Here is a 22,832-nt window from a genome sequence, read left to right as displayed (position 1 = left end):
TCAATAATATTATGGTGAAATTGATGGGATGTGTAAGGCTTAAGCAAAGACCTGAGTAACTGCTAGCATGGTATTACGGGTCCGTTGTGGCATGGCTGGGGCTGGGGTTGGGGTCTGGCCGGTGCGGCTCTGCACAGTCAGGGGTTAACGGTTAAGGTTGATTAACCAGTAAGCCTAATGTTTACCAGTTAACATTTTACATCCCTACTGGAAACGTGTGGTAAAGACCTTACCTTCAACTAAGTCTAGCTTGTTAAGTTTTAGCTACTAGGAAGCGTTTTATCTTTATTTCTCTTGTAAACATTTGTCTTTAATTCCACATACTTGTACCCACTTAAAACCTCTCTCTTTGTAGTTACATAAATTTATTCTATTTTAATCTACACAAATCCAGCGCTATGTTTAAATTAAACTGTTTGGTAACTCCATTTAAAGTAGCAGACTGTTGAATATTGACCAAGAGCAACAGACCTTTAATATCTGAACTGTCCGGAGAGGGCTGGACATTGCAGAACACATGTTTTTAAGGAAATCCAGGACAGGTAGTGTTTTGGGGTCACCCTGCAAGTAGTAACCAAGGATGTTGGAAGCCAGAATGTGACTGGAGTCTTGCTGGCAAGTGCAGATATACAGAGACATACAGGGTGTTACCTGCATGCTTTCAGGCTGTTTATGAGCGATCCAGGTTGTGAGCTACAACAGCAAAGTATTGTGAGGCACCCCAGGTTGCAGGACAGGTAGTGACACAATCCCTCACTAGCCTGGATTGCATCACGGAATGTGACAGTGGTTTATGGTCAGTTTCGGACAACACAGGCCTCCTATAAATAAATAACAGAAACTTTTTATACCCATGCACTAAGGCCAAAGCCGCCTCCTCTATTTGAGTGCATTGACAGTCAGTTTTAGTTAGCACGGTGATGCGTAAGCCACTGGTTTCCAGTAGTGACCACATATTTGTAAGACGACTGCACCAATACCCTCCTTAGTGTCATCCATGGACAACTTCATCCATGGAGAGGAAGGTGATCAGGAACAGTCAACATGGATTCATCAAGGGCAAGTCTGATTGCCTTCTATGATGAGATAACTGGCTCTGTGGATATGGGGAAAGCGGTGGATGTGATATATCTTGACTTTGGCAAAGCTTTTGTTATAGTCTCCCACAGTATTCTTGCCAGCAAGTTAAAGAAGTATGGATTGGATGACTGGACTATAAGGTGGATAGAAAGCTGGCTAGATTGTCGGGCCCAACGGGTAGTGATCAATGGCTCGATGTCTAATTTGCAGCTGGTATCAAGCGGAGTGCCCCAGGCGTTGGTCCTGGGGCCTGTTTTGTTCAACATCTTCATTAATGATCTGGATGATGGGATGGATTGCATCCTCAGCAAGTTCGCAGATGACACTAAGCTAGAAGGAGAGGAGATACACTGGAGGGTAGAAATAGGGTCCAGAGTGACCTAGACAAATTGGGAGATTGGCACAAAAGAAATCTGATGAGGTTCAACAAGGACAAGTGCAGAGTCCTGCACTTGGGATGGAAGAAACCCATGCACTGCTACAGGTTGGGGATTGACTGGCTAAGCAGCAGTTCTGCAGAAAAGGACCTGGGGATTACAGTGGAGGAGAAGCTGGATATGAGTCAACAGTGTGCCCTTGTTGCCAAGAAGGCTAATGGCATAGTGGGCTGCATTAGTAGGAGCATTGCCAGAGGATCAAGGGAGGTGATTATTCCCCTCTATTTTGCACTGGTGAGGCCACATCTGGAGTATTGCGTCCAGTTTTAGCCCCCCTCCCCCACTACTACAGAAAGGATGTGAACAAATTGGAGAGAATCCAGCGAAGGGATCAACAAAAGAATCAACAAAAATGATTGGGGGCTGGGACACTTGACTTGTGAGGAAAGGCTGAGGGAACTGGGCTTATTTAGTCTGCAGAACAGAAGAGTGAGAGAGAATTTGATAGCAGCCTTCAACTACCTGAAGGGGGGGTTCCAAAGAGGATGGAGCTCAGCTGTTCTCAGTGGTGGCAGATGACAGAACAAGAAGCAATGGTCTCAAGTTGCAGTAGGTGTGGTCTCGGTTGGATATTAGGAAAAACTATTTCACTAGGACAGTGGTGAAACACTGGAATGCGTTACCTAGGGAGGTGGTGGAATCTCCATCCTTGGAGGTTTTTAAGGCCCGGCTTGACAATGCCCTGGCAGGGATGATTTAGTTGGGGTTGGTCCTGCTTTGAGCAGGGGGTTGGACTAGATGTCCTCCTGAGGTCTCTTGCAACTCTAATCTTATATGATTCTAAGCCTCCTGGTCCAGACTGTAGTTTGTGGAGGATGGGGCTGCGCCAATACTGTGGGCATGATAAAGAAGGAAAATACTGCAAGAAAAAAGATATGCAGGTCTGGGGAGCTCAAAATTGGGGTGCAGCAAAAAGAGCACAGGGAGCTGCACTCCCTGTGGCAAATAACATAAGCCAAGACAATGCCCTTCATATAGGAACAGATGCAAAAAACTTATGGGTTACATTTCTATTGAAGAGTTTGCACACCCCAGCACAGCATGCATCGCCTGGACAAAGAGTCTGACCATAGCACCACTAGCTTAGAAGTCGTCATAAAAGCAATAGGCAGCTCTTCAGCAGATGATGTAGAAGCTGAAAAAAACGGAGGCATTTATTGAGTTTAAGTTGGACACAGGTGCCAGTCAACATGGTGCCGGAAACTGAAAAAAAGCTACAGCTAGTACATGGTAAATGGGTGAAAGTCAGGGCTTACTGTGGCGAGCTTATCCCCACTAATGAGAGCACCCGAATTAAGTGTAATGGTAAATAACAAATTAGAATAGATACAGCTGTAGGACCAGGGAAAAGAGTAACCATTACTGGAATAAAAGCATGTGAAGCACTTGGCTTCCACTAGAGCAGGCGCGTGTCAACTGCAGGCCGCAGGCGCGCTGCATTGTGGGAAGCTAGTTGTCTGGGCCCGGACATTCCGTGCGGCCGCCTTTATGCGGGGTTGGCTGATACCCGAGCTACGCGCCAGGCGGCCAGGTGACTCCCCACCCGGAAGGACTCTATCCCCCAGGGAGCCGTGCGGCGGGGCCGGAAACTACGCGTAGGCAGGGCAGGACACCCGCGCGCAGGCGCAGTGAACGCGGCTGCGGCCAGCTCGGGGCGGGCGAGAGGGAGGGGCGCCTGCGCCTCGGGCCCGAAAGGAGAGACCGCGGGCTGGGCTGGGCCGGGCCGAAGGTACTTGAGCGGGGACCCGGCGTCGCGGTTGCCACCCGCTGCCGGGGCTGGACCGGCCCGGAACGGGGGAGCGACGGGCGCGTGAGGGGATCCCGGGGCGGGGCAGCCGTTGGGCGAGGCAGGGAAGAGCCAGGGAGCGGGGCCTGGCTTGCGGGGCGGTGGGGCCGGAGTGCTGCGGGCAGGTTGGGGCAGGGGCCCTGGAGCAATTTGTGTAGTGAGAGCTTTTGAATCAGTCAGTAAACCCTGCACGGGATGGGACCCACTTCGCCCCCGGGACCCCTAGTTCCAGCACCTATGGGCGGGGCGGGATAAAGGGAATGGCTCCACCCAGTGTTGCAACAGGGTCATGCTGTGATGGCCCCCAGGGAACCAGCCGCTAAAGACTGGGTAGGCTGTGGGTGCTGAACTTATGCCCCTTTCAGGTACAGCGTGCGCTAGTAATGGTTCTGTCAGGTGGGATGTGTGCATGGTGCCATAATAAATGGGGGAGACCTGGCATTGTTGGGTAGACAATAGTTGAGGTTGCAGCAATATTCTATGGTACAGTTTGTAGTTAGCTGCCATATAACTTTGGCTTGGGAAACTGTTAAGGACATAACATTGCCAGATTTATATTTAATTTTGATGAGAAGACTTGCTAAATTTGAAGAAGGTTGCTTTAACTACTTTTCAGTTGCAGGCCGTTAGATGTTTTTACCATAGGATTGGATACTGAAAGCTGGGTTTCAATTCCTTGCTGCCATTTAATTCCAAAATTCCAGTTTTTCACTTTCAGATTGTTTAGTTTAACTTTGAAAAGCTGAATCATTTTGATGAAAGTGAAGGAAATTGACTAAATGCTTTTTCAAATTAAAACTTGCAACTTTTTTTTAAATGGAATATGTAAAAAAAATGTTTTGGTACATATATCTGGTGACATGTTCAAACTCTACTTTCTAGATTGGTAAGGAAAAATAGCCACTATAACTGTCTTACGTTAGTGTGGTTTTGAGGATCACACACACATCCGATGAAGTGAGCTATAGCTCACGAAAGCTTATGCTCAAATTTGTTAGTCTCTAAGGTGCCACAAGTACTCCTTTTCTTTTTGCGAATACAGGCTAACACGGCTGCTACTCTGACACCTAGCAAAGGAGTCCACCACATTCGTAATTTACATTTCAAAGTTAAGTTTGAGTTTCTGTTTCAGAGCTCACCATAAAGACAAGGTTGCACGGAGAATATTAAGTACAACCAATAGAGTGCATTGAATGAATGCAGGAACTCTAAGATGAAAAGATAAGTGTATGCCATAGAATGGAAATATTTGGCTCAATATTCTGCAGATTTCACAGCTGGTACAGGAGGATTGGGGTTCAATAGTCTCCCTTACTTTCTTTGCTCAAACTTTGGTTTCCTGGCAACTTTCATAATGAGCAGCATTTCTCTTGATTTGGTCATTATTGTTAATAATGCGAAGCACCTTAGGAAGTTAAACAATGGGAGGATGCAGTAGCAGGGCCCATACCACCATTGAAGAAGGCTCGAGTTGAGTATCTCCTGAGGGGTGGCTATCTTCATTCTTGCCATATCTTTTCACAAAGATTCAGCAATAGCTTCATTTCCTAGTGGAAAGCAACAGCTGTCTCTGGGGATTAAGGAGAGCATCTGTTTTCTATTTATTTAGACCTCCTAACAATTGTTTTTCTTATTCCAGCAAATTATCTCTCTTACCAACCCTGTTTAATATGAAAAGCCTTTTCTTTCCACTAACTATCTACATGTCTTCCATTTGTATTTTGTTGTTACTGCTCTCGTTGTAGATGTATTCATGCTCAACCATGCATATTAACTGGTGTCTGCCACAGACCACCAAATCACTGTAGGGAACCAGGATAACCACCTCCTTATGTACCTAACTGTAATGTGCAGGAAATAAAAACTGTCTGATTACGGGGGTCTTGAATTTGAGTGGCATATGGTAGAGTCTCATGCTGCCAGTACTAGCATATCCTTGGAGTTTCTAAACATTATAGATGACAATTTCCTAACTCAAAAAGCATTGCAGCCAACAGCGGGAAATTCTTTATTAGACCTTGTCTTAACAGATAAAGATGAACTGATCACAGAACTAAAAATTGTTGTTAGCTTAGGTACAAATGATCATGACTTGATCACATTTATAATGCCCAAGCAGAATGAAGTCCAGAGTTGGTGCTTTAATAGGGCCAATTTCAGGAAGCTGAGAACAAATATGAGCTAAATCAGCTGGGAGGAAGAATTTAATCAGAAACATTTAAATGATAATTGGGAAGCATTTAAGAACACCTTACTAGATGCCCCAAAAAATACAATCCCACAATTGAGGAAGGCAGTGCTGGTTAAAAAACCAATCTGGTATAGAATGGAAGTGAAGGCCATAATACAAAAATTATATATAACAAATGGAAGACAGGGGAAGCTGATAGTAATGAATATAACAGATAGTTAGGAATTGTAGAAAATTGACAAGGGATGCAAGGAGAAACCTATGGCCAGCAGAGTTAAGGACAATAAGGAGTATTTAAAATATATTAGGAACAAAAACTATCGTGAGGATGGTGTTGGTCCATTACTATTGATAATGCTACCTTTTCCATCTAGTAATGTGGAAAAGGCAGAAGTACTCAATAAAAATTTCTGTTCTATATTTGGGAAAAAAACAGAAGATATCATTACCATCTGAGACTATAACACTTTCCATTCCACTAGTATCTTTGGGGGGTGTTAAACTTACATATTTTTAAATCAGAGGGTCCAAATAACTTCCATCCAAAAGTTTTAAAAGAGCTGGGTGAGGAGCTTGCTGGACTGTTAATGTTGATTTTCATAAGAACATAAGAATGGCCATACTGGGTCAGAACAGTGGTCCATCTAGCCCAGTATCCTGGCTTTTGACAGCGGCTGGTGCCAGATGATTCAGAGGGAAAGAACAGAGCAGAGTAATTCTTGACTGATCTATCCCCTGTTGTCTAGTCCCAGCTTCTGGCAGCCAGAGGTTTAGGGAGACGCAGAGCATAGGGTTGAGTCCCTGACTGTCTTGGCTAATAGCCATTGACTGATGTAGCCTACAGGAACTTATCTAATTCTTTTTTCCACTCAGTTATAGTTTTGACCCTCATGCCATCCCCTGGCAATGAGTTACACAGATTGACTGTGCACTGTGTGAAGAAGTCCTTCCTTATGTTTGTTTTAAACCTGCTGTCTAATAATTTAATTGGATGACCCCTGGTTCTTGAGTTATGTGAAGGGGTAAATAACACTTCCCTGTTCACTTTCTCCACACCATTCATGGTTTTATAGACCACTATTATATCTGCCGTTAGTTTCCTCTTTTCTCAGCTGAATAGTCCCAGGCTTTTTAATATCTCAGATGGAAGCTGTTCCATGCCACTAATCCTTTTTGTTGCCCTTCTCTGTACTTTTCCCCCATTCTTTTATTTATATATATATTTTGAGATGGGGTGACCAGAACTGCATGCAGTATTCAAGGTGTGGGTGTACGATGGATTTATGTAGTAGCACTATGGTATTTTCTGTCGTCTTATCTGTCGCTTTCCTGATGCTCCCTAGCATTCTGTTAGCTTTGACCATTGCTGTCCGTGGAGCAGATATTTTAGTGAACTCAGCGCAGTGATTCCAAGATCTGTGTTGAGTGGTAACAGCTAGCTTAGATCCCATCTTTTTGTGTGTATGGTTGGGATTATGTTTTCCAATATGCATTACTTATCCAATATACATTACAGCAGGGGTGGGCAAACTTTTTGGCCCGAGGGCCACATCGGGGTTGCAAAATGGTATGGAGGCTCGGGTAGGGAAGTCTGTGCCTCCTCAAACAGCCTGGCCCCCGCCCCCTATCAGCCCCGTCCCACTTCTCGCCCCCTGACTGCCCCCCTCAGAACTCCCGACCCATCCAACCCCCCTGCTCCTTGTCCCCTGACCGCCCTGTCCTGGGACCCCCGTCCCTAACTGCCCCCCAGGAACCCACCCCCATCCAACCCCCCTGCTCTCTGTCCCTCCACCCCCTCCTGGGACCCCCCAACCCCCTGGGACTCCACTCCCTATCCTCCCTGTCTCCTGACCGCCCCTATCCCAAACCTCCGCCCCATCTGACCACCCCCTGACTGCCTCCTGGGACCTCCTGTCCCTTATCCAACCCCCCCACCCCGCTCAGAGCGGCTGGACAGGCTTATTGGAAAGCCTGGGAGAGGGGCAGGTGCAAGCCTTGGTGCCTGCGCAACGGCATGGCTGTGGGGGAGGGGGACAGCAGGGGAGGGGCCGGGGGCTAGCCTCCATGGCCGGGAGCTCAGAGGCTGGGCAGGACGCTCCCGCAGGCCATAGTTTGCCCACCTCTGCATTACACTGAATTTCATATGCCATTTTGTTGCCCAGTCATCCGGTTGAGCGAGATCTCTTTGTAACTCTTTGGAGTCATATTTGGACTTGACTATCTTGAGTAACTTTGTATTATCTGCATATTTTGCTACCTCATTGTTCACCCACTTTTCCACATCATTTATGAATATGTTGAACAGCATGAGACCCAGTACAGATCCTTAGGGGATAGTAAGTCTTGAAGCATTGGGGAAGTTCCAGAAGACTGAAAAAAAGCTAATGTTGTGCCAGTTTTTAAAAAAGGGTAAATGGAATGAGCCAGGTAATTATAGGTCTGTCAGCCTGATATCATTCCCATGCAAGATAATGGAGCAGCTGATAAGGGACTTGATTAGTAAAGAATAAAAGGAGGGTAATATAGATAATGCAAATAAACATGGGTTTATGGAAAATAGTTTGACATCATGCAGCTTGATATCTTTGTTTTTGGTTGCTAAAAATAATAGCATTGAGGTAATAGACTTCTGTATGGCGTTTGACTTGGTACCACGTGACATTTTGATTAAAAAAACGAGATTGATATAAAATTAACATGGCATACATTGAATGGATTGAAAACTGGCTAACTAATAGGTCTCAAAATATAATTATAAACAGGGAATGGTCATCAAGCAGTTGTATTTCCGGTGGGATCCTGCAGGCTCTGTTCTTGGCCCTATGCTATTTAACATTTTTTATCAATGACCTGGAAGAAAACATAAAATCATACTGATAAAGTTTGTAGATGACACACAAATTGGGGGAGGGGTAAATAATGAAGGGGACAGGTTACTGATTCAGACTGATCTGGATTGCGTGGTGTACTGCGTGCAAGCAAAAATATGTGTTTGAATATGGCTAAAATGTAAATGTATATACCTAGGAACAAAGAATGTAGGCTGTACTTACAGGATTGGGGAACATTATCCTGGGAATCAGTGACTCTGAAAAGGGTTTTGGTGGATAATCAGCTGAACATGAGCTCCCACTGAGACACTGGTCAAAAGAGCTAATGTGATCCTAGACTGCTCAAATAGGGAAATCTCAAGTAGGAGTACAGAGGTTATTTTACTTCTATATTTGGCACTCATGAAACAGTGCTGGAATACTGTGTCCAGTTCTGTTGTCAACATTTCAAGAAGGATGTTGATAAATTGGAGAGGGTTCAGCGAAGTGCCCCGAGAACGATTAAAGGATTAAAGATGTCTTATAGTGATAGACTAAAGGAGCTCAAATCTATTTAGCTTAATAAAGAGAGGGATAAGGGGTGACTTGATTACTTTCTATAAGAACCTGCATGAGTAACAAATATTTAACTATGGGCAAAATTTCTCGACACTTTAAATGACTGCTTCTTGAAGGAGCTGGTACAGGAACCCACCAGGGGAGAGGCAATTCTCGATTTAGTCCTCAGTGGAGCGCAGGATCTGGGCCAAGAGGTAACCATAACAGGACCACTTGGAAATAGTGACCATAATATAACAACATTTACCATTCCTGTGGTGGGAAGAACACCTCAGCAGCTCAACACTGTGGCATTTAATTTCAGAAAGGGGAACTATGCAAAAATGAGGAGGTTAGTTAAACAGAAATTAAAAGGTACAGTGACGAGAGTGAAATCCCTGCAAGCTGCATGGACACTTTTCAAAGACACCATAATAGAGACCCAATGTATACCCTAAATTAAATAACACAGTAAAAGAACTGAAAAAGAACCACCATGGCTTAACAACCATGTAAAAGAAGCAGTGAGAGATAAAAAGGCATCTTTTAAAAAGTGAAAGTCAAATTCTAGTGAGGTAAATAGAAAGGAGCACAAACACTGCCAAATTAAGTGTAAAAATGTAATAAGAAAAGCCAAAAAGGAGTTTAAGAACAGATACCTTCTGAGTTTTTGGCTAATAACAAAATGTTTTTTTAAATACATCAGAAGCAGGAAGCCTGCTAAATAACCAGTGGGGCCCCTAGATGATTGAGATACAATAGGAACACTTAAAGACAATAAAGTAATTGCAGAGAAACTAAATGAATTATTTGCTTTAGTCTTAACAGCTGAGGATGTTAGGGAGATTCCCAAACCTGAGCTGTCCATTGTAGGTGACAAATCTGAGGAATTGTCACAGATTGAAGTGTCGTTAGAGGAGATTTTGGAATTAGTTGAGAAACTTAACAGTAACAAGTCACCGGGACCAGATGGCATTCACTCAAGAGTTCTGAAAGAACTCTTATGTGAAATTGTGGAACTATTAACTATGGTTTGTAACCTGTCCTTTAAATCAGCTTCTGTACCCAATGACTGGAAGATAGCTAATGTAACGCCAATATTTAAAAAGGGCTCTAGAGGTGACCTGGCAATTACAGACCGGTAAGTCTAATGTCAGTACTGGGCAAATTAGTTGAAACAATAGTAAAGAATAAAATTGTCAGACACATAGAACGTAAATAGTTGCGCAAAAGTCAACATGGTTTCTGTAAAGGCAAATCACGTCTTACTAATCTATTAGAGTTCTTTGAAGGGGTCAACAAATGTGGACAAGGGGGATCCAGTGGACATAGTGTATTTAGATTTCCAGAAAGCCTTTGACAAGGTCCGTCACCAAAGGCTCTTACGTAAATTAAGTTGTCATGGGATAAGAGGGAAGATCCTTTCATGGATTGAGAACTGGTTAAAAGACTGGAAATAAAGGGTAGGAATAAATGGTAAATTTTCAGAATTGAGAGGGGTGTTCCCGAAAGGTCAGTCAGAGGACCAATCCTATTCAACTTATTCATAAATGATCTGGAGAAAAGGGTAAACAGTGAAGTGGCAAAGTTTGCAGATGATATTAAACTGCTCAAGATAATTAACACCAAAGTAGACTGTGAAGAACTTCAAACAGATCTCACAAAACTAAGTGATTGGGCAACAAAATGACAAAGGAAATTTAATGTGGATAATGTAAAGTAATGCACATGGGAAAAAATAACCCCAACTATACATACAATACGATGGGGGTTAACTTAGCTACAACTAATCAGGAAAGAGATCTTGGAGTTGTCATGGATAGTTCTCTGAAGACGTTCATGCAGTGCACAGCAGTAGTCAAAAAAGCAACCAGGATGTTAGGAATCATTTAAAAAGTGATAGAGAATAAGACGGAGAATATCTTATTGCCCTTCTATAAGTCCATGGTACGCCCACATCTTGAATACTGCGTACAGATGTGGTCTCATATCAAAAAAGATATACTAGCATTAGAAAAGGTTCAGAGAAGGGCAACTAAAATGATGAGGGGTTTGGAACGGGTCCCATATGAGGAGACATTAAAGAGGCTAGGACTTTTCAGCTTGGAAAAAAGGAGACTAAGGGGGGATATGATAGAGGTATATTAAAATCATGAGTGGTGTGGAGACAGTGAATAAGGAAAAGTTATTGACTTGGCCCCTAGATCTTATATTATGGGAACACCAAATGAAATTAATGGGCAGCAGGTTTAAAACAAGTAATAGGAAGTTCTTCTTCACACAACGCATAGTCAACCTGTGGAATTCCTTGCCTGAGGAGATTGTGAAGGCTAGAATTATAACAGGGTTTAAAAGAGAACTAGATAAATTCATGGAGGTTAAGTCCATTAATGGCTATTAGCCAGGATGGGTAAATAATGGTGTCCCTAGCTTCTGTTTGTCAGAGGGTGGAAATGGATGGCAGGAGAGAGATCACTTGATCATTACCTGTTAGGTTTACTCCCTCTGGGGCACCTGGCATTGGCCACTGTCGGCAGATAGGATCCTGGGCTGGATGGACCTTTGGTCTGACCCAGTATGGCCGTTCTTATGGCTCTTCAGTCTAGCAGAGAAAGTTATAACAGGATCAAATGGCTGGAAGTTGAAGTTAGACTAATTCAGACAGGGAATAAGGCATACATTAACAGTGAAGGTAATTAGCCATTGGAACAATTTTCCAAAGGTTGTAGTAGATTCTCTATCAGTAACAATTTTTAAATCAAGATGGGGTGTTCTTCTGAAAGCTCTGTTCTATGAATGATTTTTAGGAAGTCCCATTGCTTTTGTTATACAAGAGGTAAGACTAGATGATTACAGTGGTCCCTTCTGGCCTTGGAATCTTTGAGCTCTGTTGTTTTTTCTTAGATAACTGAGGGATTGTCTACACTGGCCCACTGTTCAGACTATTTGGGGTGTGAATTATAGAATCATAGAATGTCAGTGTTGGCAGGGACCTCAGGAGGTAATCTAGTCCAACCCCCTGCTCAAAGCGATGCACATCAAACTGGCAGCGCACACCAAACTGTTGCACTGTAACTTCCCTGGGTGGAAGCTGCAGGTATGAACAAAAAGGTTCCTAGTTTGTGTTAATGTAGTCCTTGGTAAAAAGCTTAGTTAACACGGAGATAAGGATGCCTGGTGATAGCTCATGCCCTTCCAGAATGTCAAGTTCAGCAAAACTCAGACTCCTGAAAACCAGGAAATACAGAGTGAAGGTTAAAGCCCATACAGTCTTAACTCTCCCTTCTTTGAGTGATGCCCCACAATGCCTATATCACACACTCTGGCATTCTGCCTTTTCACTGAAATGGACAGGTGCCACCTGCATTAGGTTTGTGCTCAAACACTAAGCCTAGTTCCCCCACAGAATACCACACTTGTAAAATTTAATAACCACTTCATACCCTTTATGACTTCTTCATATTTGCAACCAGGTTACCACTTAGCCCTTTGCTATCCCCTGCTCATCGTTAAATCCACAGACTTCTCTCGTATCATACCTCTCTACTGACAATACCCATTTCAAGATGACTCCAATGCACTGCTACTGACACAACCCACACAATTCCATATTGAAATTACCCAGATTGGAACCTCGAGGTATACAAGCACTTCTTTCTTTTCATAACATGCTGGGGCGGCAGGCGCGGGGGCAGGGAGGGAGAGCCTTGGACCCAGATTTCCTCATAACACAATCACAGCTCTTCCAAGCTGCTTCAACTTCTCCATCATTCAATACAGCTACACTTAACACAATGAATGTAGCTGGAATGCATGCAGATATTTCCGAGTGGATATTGCCAGCTCCAGGATGGGTAAGTTAAGATTATGTGGGTGTTTACTTTAACACTGTATTTCCTGTTTTTCAGAAGTCTTTTATGCTGAATTTGGTGTTCTGAAAGGACATGCACTATCACTGAGCAACCTTAACTCTGCATTAATGAAGCTTTTTCTATTTAATGTAAATAGCTAAGCCCTCAGCTAGGATACTGTGTGCAGTTCTAGTTGCCCCAGCTGTGAAAGATGTAATAGAAACAGAAGTGGTTCCAGAGACAGATGAGTAGTGACTGATGAGATTGAGACTGGTTAGAAGGAAGGCTAGTTAAAAGGAATATGATAAAGGAATATAAAATTTGGTGGCCATGTTTACTCTTTGTCAAAATACAAGAAAAAGGTGGAATTCAATGGAACTGAGAAGCAACACATTTAAAATTGAGAGAAAGGGAAATACTTCTTTACATAATTAATAATTTATTTATAGAACTTGGAGTCACAAGGGAGGGAGACCAAGCACCTTGTAAGATTCAAATAATAGGATTAGACATTTATTCAGAATAAGATTGTCATGGATTCTGTGACTTTCAGAGAGGTCTGTGACATTTTCTGCTTCAGGCCTGGGGTGAAGGGACTGGAGCTGTCAGCCATCAAGGACCCTGGAGCTGTCTGGTGGTGGTGGGGGCTTGAGGCATGGCGGGAGTGCTGACCCCTTCTTTCCTCTTCTCCCTCCCCGCCACCCCCCCCCCCCGGCTCTCTTCTCCTGGCTCAGGCTTCTGTCATCCCTCGTCAGCCCCTTTTCCCCCCATTATTTTTAGTAAAAGTCAGACAGGTCATGGTTTCCATGAATTTTTGTTTGTCTGTGACTTTTACCTAAAAGTAACCATGACAAAGTCTTAACTTTAGCATTTATAGGGAAGTTTATACAGATAGATAAATATAAACAATGTTTTTAAGTAAGCCCCGAATGCAAGGAGATTTTGCTGACTTCTAACTGCTAAGAGTTCTTCTGTGAGCAGGTTATTTTATAATTCTTTCCCTTTCCTCTGAAACACCTGGTACTGGCCAGTACCAGAGACAAGATATTGACTAGGTGGACCCCTGGTGAGTCCTGATATTGGAATTCCGATGTTCCTGTTATCAAACACTGGTTAGGTGTTTCAGTCAACAGTCAGTGCTACTCCTTTTAGTGGCTTATTGCTACATCAGTGAATATACTTCATGAATTTTTTTTTCCATTCAGAAAAGCTCAGCCTGAAGCTGAGACACTGGCTATAGCTGGTGGAGTAAGCAGGCTGTAGCTGGGTATGGATACACAATGCATCACTTCTGAAACAGCTTCTTGTCACTGCATAAAACCTTTCTAATTCAAGAGATTTGGAGCTTCCCAGATTCATGAATTCCAGGGCCAGAAGGGACCACCGTGGTCATATAGTCTGACCTGTATAACACAGGCGATGGAACTTCTCCAAAATAATTCCTAGAGCATATCTTTCAGATTTAGAAATTGCCACCAATGGAGAATCCACCACGACACTTAGTGAATTGTTCCAATGGTTAATTACTCTCACTTTTAAATATTTAAGCCCTCTTATTTCCAGTGTATTTCTGAATTTGTCTGGCTTTACCTTCCAACCACTGGATTGTGTTCTACTGTTCTTTGCTAGGAAGGCAGCATATCATCCCGTTGTCCACCTCTCTGTTGCAGAATGTTCTTTCAATTCTTCTGAGTATTGAATCTTCAACAAGGATTTTCTGTCTTCCTTGGATAGTTGGAGAACTCTTTGTGGACAAGCTTGATTTTCTTACAAATTGGGCTGAGCTGCCATCGATGTATGTGCCCTGTACATCCCTCCGTTCCCTTGGACCTGCTGGATCTTGAGAGGTATCTTCTAGAGTTTCCACATTGAATACTTCGTATTGATTTGAAACTTCTAGATGTGTGGAATTCCTTCTAGTCCTCTTCTTTTTGGTAGCCACAGCTTGTCCATCGTCTTCTGTCTCCAACTGGGTAGAAAGCTGCTGTGACTTCCTGCCTCTGGTGGTTATAAACCACCAGGCCTCTGTCTAACTTCCTCTCTCTCTCATTTCTAGGTGGTCAGCTCCATTCTTCCTTGAACTGGGGGTACTGGTTTTTCCCCAACCTGGCTGTCTTAGGAACTCCTCAAGTTGATTCTCAGTAGCATGTCAACTTGCCCCTCCAATCCAAGCATCTTGGCCTCCAGCACATCCACCAGCTTGCAGTTCAGACATACCAAATCCTTTCTGTCTTCAGGCAGGAAAGAAAACATGGCGCATCCGTTGCAGGTTACCCCCACTGGCCTTTTTGATATCTCACACAGTGCTGAACCTGGAAGGAAAGCACCACTCGTCAAGTCCCACTACTTTCAAGCACAGAGTCTGCTGCTGCACCCTCTGAAACTCCTATTAGCTGCCTCTGTTCACAACTCTCTTTCTTCATGCCTCTATCTACATGTACGCTGGTAACAGATACCTTCATGCAGAAATGGAGTGATACATCTTTTTCCACTAAAAAATCAAGAGGGTTGGTCTCCCCAAAAGGCCTACCTACACAAACATTTTAGAGCTCAGAGCCATATGCCTGGAGTGCAGGGCTTTCCTACACTTTCTTGATGTCTCAACAATGAAGTTACTGACAGACAACATCACAGTGATACACTACATCAGCAGGTGGGAGCAAGATCTTTGGCTTCTTTGCAGATGGGAATACATCAGTGGGAGTGGTGCACCTGACATCTCATCATACCAGTAGTTTGCCACCTTCCCAGTTTCCAGACTACCCTAGAAGATTACATCAAGAAGGATTTTTCCAAAAACCACATGGGGTCTCTCAAAGACTGTTTTGCAGCTGTTCTTTTATGTGTAGGGACTACCAAAAGTAGAACTTCTTGCACATGTCACAACAATTATCAGACATTCTGCTCTAGAGGGGGCACAGTGCCAGGTTCCCTGATGGACACAGTCCTTATCCCGTGGAGCTGATTAATGTATGCCTATCCACTTATATCTTGCTACCCACAGTACTAAGGGAATTGAGACAAGATACAGGTTGCATGATCATGGTTTGACATTCAGATCTGCTGAATCTCAGTGCAACCATTGACCACCTTACCCATTCTATCTGACAGAATCTCCCAGATCCTGCACCCAGACCCCAAATCCCTTCACCTGACATCCTGGATTGTATGAATCCCACTCAGAGAGTTATTAGCTGAGGTTCAGAACATTCTTCTCCAGACAGGAAGCCTTTGATCAGATTTATCTACAGAGCTAAATGGAGAAGTAGTTCACTATCTGGACATTTCAGCCCATTTCCCATTTTCTCCACTGGCAGCATCAGCCTCAGCAGTTATAGCCTATATTTTCTAGCCCTGAAGCAGTGGGGATTTTCCGTCAGTTCAATAAGAGTCCACCTGGCAGCAGTATCTGCAAATCACCCTCTTATTCAGGGCCAAACTGTTGGTTTTTTTAACCTTCCAGTGGCAAAATTCATGAAGGGACCCCTCCCCCAATTAGGGAGCCCCTTCGTTTCTGGGACCTTAATATAATTCTACTTGGATTGATGGGACTTCTGGGAGCTCTTGCTCCCTTAATCACTTATCAAGTAAAAAAAATTTTTTTGTTAGCCATTAAATCAACTAGGAGAGAGTAATGGATTTACAGAGGCACTGTGTCCTGGCAGTGAGGCCTACTGGTTGGAGTGGAGATCGAAGTTGGATATAGGGTCAGGACTGGGCCAAGGGTGGCACTTGAATTGAGATCTGGTGTCAGAGCTGATCAGAGTCTGTAAACAAACCAGAATAAGTACACAGCTGGAGTCTAGGTGCAAGCCAGGGGTCAAAGCTTGGTGGTCAGAGTCTAGGGACAAGCCATGTCACTGGAGTCCAGATACAGGCCAAAGGTTGAAACTGGGTAGTCTGAGAGTCCGGGGAGGGTCAGGAAGTGGAAGCAAGGCTGGAGCTTGTCAGTAACAGTACTGGAGCGAGGTCAGAGTAGGGCAAGGACAAGACTGGGACAGGGCTCAGGCAAGACTGGGACAGGAACAGGAATGGGATCAAGAGCAGGCTGGGAGTCTCGAGAGTCTGATAGGTTGCAAGGAGGGTTCAGCAAGGTAGTGCTGTTGCACAGACTGATCTGCAGCTCTGGCAGGATTGGGGAGATACCTGAGCCTGGGGGTCATCTGACCCAGGTTCGGCTCAGGGTTAGGCTGCTGCCACATGCATGCAGGCTCTGTTGGAAGGGTAAGTCAGTGGAGCTGGGTTGTTGCTGCATGTTTGAGTGATGGTTCCCTGAGCTTTGTTGGAGGGGCACCTGTGTGAGCAGTCCTGGTTTGGATGAGGGTTTGCCTGGCACAGCCTTTAATGTGCTGAACTCTTCTGAAAAGGCAGGCATGTGGCCTCAAGAACTCTGAGATTGGGGCTTGGGGCTCCAGTACTCCTGTTTTCCCACCATGAGATCCTATAGCGAGTCCAGCTTATTTCAGTCTCCACAGGAGACTATCTTCTTAGGGAGGAATGCCACCCAGTAAGTATTTGCAGTGCCACAGGGCAGCCTTTTCAATTCATTAGTCACCTGGAACATACTGCATGAGAACGCCCTTAGTTTAGCATGGAATAGACATACATGCTTAAATCAAGTCCATATTGATAGAAGTAATGGTTTTGCTATGCCTTGAGTTTGAGGTCCATCTGTACTCTTTCTGTCCCTGTCTCTCTCCGCTTATCTTCTCAGCAGCACACTTGAAACACGGTTTGTTCACACTCTTGGGCCTTTGTTCTTCAAACTCAGCCATGCTGTATTCACACATCCAGCCTGTTTGGGCTTCTCTGTAGTTGAGTGTTAATGGCTTGGTCCTTGGCCCTTTCATTGTTGACACAAAGTCTTCCGTACATGTATATAGACTCAGCCGGTTCTTGTTAAGCTGTTTGGGTTAGAACCAGACAGTTTATGTGACTCAAACCCTTAGCCCGTACCTCCAGGAAAGATAATAGCTTTCCTACCAACAAGTAGCAATACAAAATTGGTAGGGACCCTGAGTTATTTATTTATCTCATAAAATATTAGACAGTTACCATGTTCATCATAAAGCATAGGTGAAATGCAAGCTCTCGTGGTTGGTTCCACATACCTGGTGTTTCATAAGGACAGTGTTACTTTTGGACCTTATCCAAAGTCCTGCTTCAGTTTGTTTCAGAATTCCATATAATCAGTCCAGTCTCCTCCTGGTTTGCTCTCCCAATCCATATTCTAATCTGGGGGAAGTGAAGCTTCACATGGCAGATCTAGTAAGAGCTTTATCATTTTATTTAGATAACCTAGGTGCATTCCTGAAATATTTTTTGCTATTTGTTGTATTTGCCAAAAGACTTAAGGGAAAACATATTTCCTCTCAGAGGTTATCCAAATGGGTTTCTGATTGCATAAATTCTTATTAGCTGGCCAAGAAAGATCTCCCTGGTCATATTAAAGAATGCATTTCAGTATGTCTGGGCAGCTTCTGCTGTCTGTTTGGATAAAATCCCCTTACCTGTAATATGTAAAACAGCTACATGAAGCTTGATCCACACAATTAGCGCACTCTATTCCCTAGTGCAGGCTTCCAGATTGGATGTTAATTTTGATAGGGCAGCCCTGCGATCACTAGTCAACTAGGACATCTCTTACTTACCTCTGAGGAATTAGACAACTGCTTATGAGCCACCAAGAGTGGAATCTGTGTGGACAGTATATTTCAAAGATTCAGTACCATAGAGTAAGTATCCATTCTTTTCTGTCAGCACTGCCAACTACAGTGCTCTGGGTAAACTTGATTCAAGCAGATGAAGACTTCTATGACAGTGTGGTTTGGAAATCATTGCCACCGAAGTTGTAAAGGGGGGAGGTTCAGTGGAAAAGAAACAGGAAAGAGTAGAAACAAAAGAACAGACATTTGTGACCTACAGAGGAAAGAGAACCAGGAGACATTCAACCTGGCTGGTAGTATCTAATCGCTACCAGGCATTTAGTGAGGCACTTAGAATGTCTCTGAATGTTCATGCAGAGGAACGGAACAGTGAGTTGTTACTGGGGACAGTGTGTGAGAGTAGCTGCTTGCTTTGTACTACAGGGATTTGCAAGAGCATTTTCTCAACCATTTAAAGAAGTCCCGTAGTCCTCATCAGCATATGAAATGGCCAGAGAGTTCAGTAAGGGATGCAAGGACAGCAGGATGGTGTGCTACCCCCCCGGTGAAGACCCAAGATGTAACTGCAAGATTGGATGGGATTCTTAAGTCAGCTGGCAAGTCTCCATTGATTCATAGTTTTTAAGACTGAAAAGGATCATTAGATCGTCTTGTCTGATGTCCTGTGTATGTCAGGCCATTTAATTTTATTGTTACTTCTGTATTGAGCCCAATCATTTGTTTTGTTAAAGCATACTCCAGAAAGGCATATTTTTCATTTGAAGACCTTAAGAGCTGGATAATCCACTATTTGGGTAGTTTGTTCCGTGATTAATCACCCTCACTGTTTGAAACTAGGCATAAATTTTTAATTTGAATCTGTCTGGCTTTAGCTTCCAACCATATTATACTTTTTTGTGCTAGATTAAGGAGCCTTTTTAGTTATCAGTATTTTCTCCCTATGCAGGTACTCATACACAGTAATGAAATTACCTGTTGATTTTTTTGATAAGTTAAATAGAATTTAACTTTAAGACTTTTTCTCTACCCTAGCATAACTTTTGTGGCTCTTTTGAGAGATTCCAAGCGCAGAAGGGACCGTTGTGATCTTCTTGTCCAATTTCTTGTATAACACAGGCCATAGACCTCCCCAAACTAATTTGTTTTGAATTAGAGCATATCTTAAATGAATACTGGATTTCTTTTAATTGCCAGTGATGGAAAATACACCGTAACACGGGGTAAATTGTTACGATTAATTACACTCACTTTTTAAGAATTTACACCTTATATTCAGTCTGAATTTGTCTAGCTTCAACTTCCAGCCATAGTACCTTTATCTGTTACATTGAAGAGACCATCATCAAATATTTATTCCCCAGGTAGGTACTTGTAGACCAGGGGTGGGCAAACTACGGGCCAGATCCGGCCCCTCAGGGCTTTGGATCTGGCCCTGCAGGATTGCCCCCCATGATGCCGCAGGCTCTGCGTCGCTCTCAGAAGCGGCCGGCACCACATCCCTGGGGCCCCAGGTGGGGTGCGGGTGGCAGAAGGCTCTGTGCGTTGCCCCTGCCTCCAGGCACCGCCCCCCACAGCTCCCATTGGCCGGGAATGGGGAACCGCAGCCCATGGGAGCTTCGGGGGAGGTACCTGGATGTGTGGCAAGGGCAGCGCACGGAGCCCTGTGGCCCCCCCACCTTCCCCCAGGGGCCATGCAGGGACGTGGTTCTGGCCGCTTCCCAGAGCGGTGCGGCGTGGGGCAGGGCAGGCAGGCAGGGAGCTTGCCCTGGCCCCCAGTGCGTGGCCCAAAAAGTTTGCCCACGTCTGTTATAGACTATGATCAGATCACTCCTTATCCTTCTCTTGGTTAAGTTAAATCAGCAGTTTTCTACTTTTTTTAATTTGTGGACCCCCTAAAATTTTAGTTGGAGGTGTGGACCCCTTTGGAAATCTTAGACATAGTCTGTGGACCTCAGATTGAAAACCACTGTTCTTTGGTGGTAACAACCTTTCACAGACCCCTTAGACATAGTCTACAGACCCCCAGAAGTCTGCAGACCACAGATTGAAAGCCACTGAGCTAAATAGACTGAGCTCCTTGAGTCTGTTACTATATATGGTATGCTTTCTAATCCTTTAATCATTTTTATGGCTCTTTTCTGCACCAAAACTTGACTTTGGTGGGGCTCAAACCCACAACCTCTGAATTGCCCTGATTTCTCTAGAATTCCAGTGCACGATTCATTATACTACAGAGACAAGTACTCTGTCAGAATTTGCCAGCATGGAAATTTCAAAGATTTGTTTTAATTCACATGGAGAAGGAAAGAAATGTTTGCAAGGGTATTGTATCACAAGAAACAATGTAGTTTTTTAAAGAAAAGCATTTAAAAATTTTATTCATATTTTTAAGACTTCAACATTTTGTATGGAAACAATGTTGAAGTTTCTGAATGATCTGTTTGTGGAACTTTTATTTTAAAAAATAAAATTCCCTGAGGAATGTGAGCAGAGTGAGCTGGGAGTCTAGTCATTAATGGTAATAAATTCAGGTCTTATGCTACATTCAGTCCAATTTATGAGTGACTGTCTAGTAACTGGGCTTCTGATTTGGGCTGTGGCCACTAAGCCTAGTCACCCCTGCTCCAGCCAGTAGACCAGCCTCCTGCTGTGACCATTAGGCATAACTACCCATGACCTGGTCCTTAACAGAAGCCACTTCTAGTCTCTGGAATTTATTTAGTATCATTACCAAAAATATTACTAGGTGTTTTTCACTAGATTCCCTTAAGTTACTGAGAGCTGCCTTAGTCTATTTTTAATCAAGTTATGTTAACATCCTCATTGTTAATTGAAACATCCAAAGGTGAGAGTAGACTTACTACTGGCTGGATAATATTTGTAATGTGCTGAAGTGGAAAATGAACTTGTCTTGCACAGGGATGGGAGATTTTCAGAACCTACACCTAACATTATACTCTTATTTCTTCATTTTAATTCAGTCAACATAAGATCACTCCACAACCTGCAATATCTGTGCTTGTGAAACTTTTTGGATTTTGGGAACATGTTTGCCACAACAGATTAGGCCATTGGACAATAACTGGCGCTTCAGAGAAGGTTTATAAGCTCCTTATAATAAGGGCCAGTGTACTGTGTAACATGAGAACTAAATTCAGCAGCAAAGCCACCTGAATTCTGCAGTACAGTGCTGTTGAAATCTGTGGCATACTGGAAATTTTACATCTGTATGAGATGCATAGACATATTCAGTGAGAATTCTATGTTTACCATCTCAAGATTTTAAGTGAAATGTTAGAAGAGAGAACAGCAATGCAGATATAAGATCTGATTCACAGCACAATTTTTTAAATGGAGTCTCTCCACTGACATCAGGATTTTGGATCAAGCTCAGTAACCCCACAGTTCAGCAAATATATATGAAACGCCAATAAACAGTGACCACCGCCAGACTGATGTCATTACTGTTGGTCTTCTCTGTTACCCAAGAAGAGAATATGTATGTGTGCTTTGATATCATAAACGGTAAACTTCAAAGCTGCTCACTGGTGTATTTTAGTGAAATACAGCTTTATTTCTTCCTAGCTTCTTTCCTACAAACTGTATCCCCAAAACTTTAGAGTGTAACAGCCGATTGAGAGAAGGGAAAGAGATGAAATTCAGCTGAAATTTGAGAAGTTGGAAAATTAATGAAATGGAGGGAAATGGGAAAGCTATCCTAGAGTGCAAGGTTTATAGAAGAGAAGACATTTGTGCTGTGAGTGTGGAGATTGTGTAGAGAGACAGATGTGACAGAGAAATTAACGTAAGTTTTGTGTAGTTAGCTGGGGCAAGTCCTTCAGTTTTTAAAAAGGAGGGAGGACAAACTAAGCCAGAGAATTTCAAATAAACTAGCAACTGACTAGGGGCTGTGCTCCTCTTGACCTGCTGCCTACAAACAGGGAAGCGTTGACAGGGGAAGTAGAAGTAGGTGGCAACCTAGGCAGCAGTGACCATGAGATGGTTGAGTTCAGGATCCTCACAAAAGGAAGAGGAGAGAGTAGCAAAATACGGACCCTGGACTTCAGAAAAACAGACTTGGACTCCCTTAGGGAACTGATGGGTAGGATTCCCTGGGAAGCTAATATGAGGGGGCAAGGAGTCCAGGAGAGCTGGCTGTATTTTAAAGAAGCCTTATTGAGGGCGCAGGAACAAACCATCCCGAAGTGCAGCAAGAATAACAACAAATATGGCAGGTGACCAGCTTGGCTTAACAGTGAAATCTTCAGTGAGCTTAAACTCAAAAAGGAAGCTTACAAGAAGTGGAAATTTGGACTGATGATTAGGGAGGAGTATATAAATATTGCTAGAGCATGCAGGGATGTAATCAGGAAGGCCGAGGCACAATTGGAGTTGCAGCTAGCAAGGGATGTGAAGGGTAACAGGAAGGGTTTCTACAGGTATGTTGGCAACA

The 22,832-nt window shown here is 43.6% G+C and overlaps 1 protein-coding gene across 11 annotated transcripts in view; it reads left to right on the top strand.

Annotated features, from left to right (window-relative positions):
* Positions 1-22,832, top strand: part of KPNA1 (karyopherin subunit alpha 1) — a 181,911-nt gene that overhangs the window by 20,509 nt on the left and 138,570 nt on the right. For 8 of the 11 annotated variants that reach the window (XR_012154830.1, XR_012154829.1, XR_012154835.1 and 5 more), the window contains exon 1: positions 3,165-3,246. The exons of 1 other annotated variant lie outside the window; for it this stretch is intronic. The gene's annotated coding sequence lies outside the window, so the exon portion shown is untranslated. Of the gene's footprint in view, positions 1-3,138; positions 3,247-14,769; positions 18,976-22,832 lie in introns of those variants that run through there. 2 more of the 11 variants (XM_073311047.1, XM_073310967.1) reach the window with 2 other exon arrangements.

This window comes from Lepidochelys kempii, chromosome 1 (assembly GCF_965140265.1).
Source record: "Lepidochelys kempii isolate rLepKem1 chromosome 1, rLepKem1.hap2, whole genome shotgun sequence".
NCBI classification, from domain to species: domain Eukaryota; kingdom Metazoa; phylum Chordata; order Testudines; family Cheloniidae; genus Lepidochelys; species Lepidochelys kempii.
Note: the sequence above shows the minus strand (reverse complement) of the source record. Positions and strands in the feature narration are given on the sequence as shown.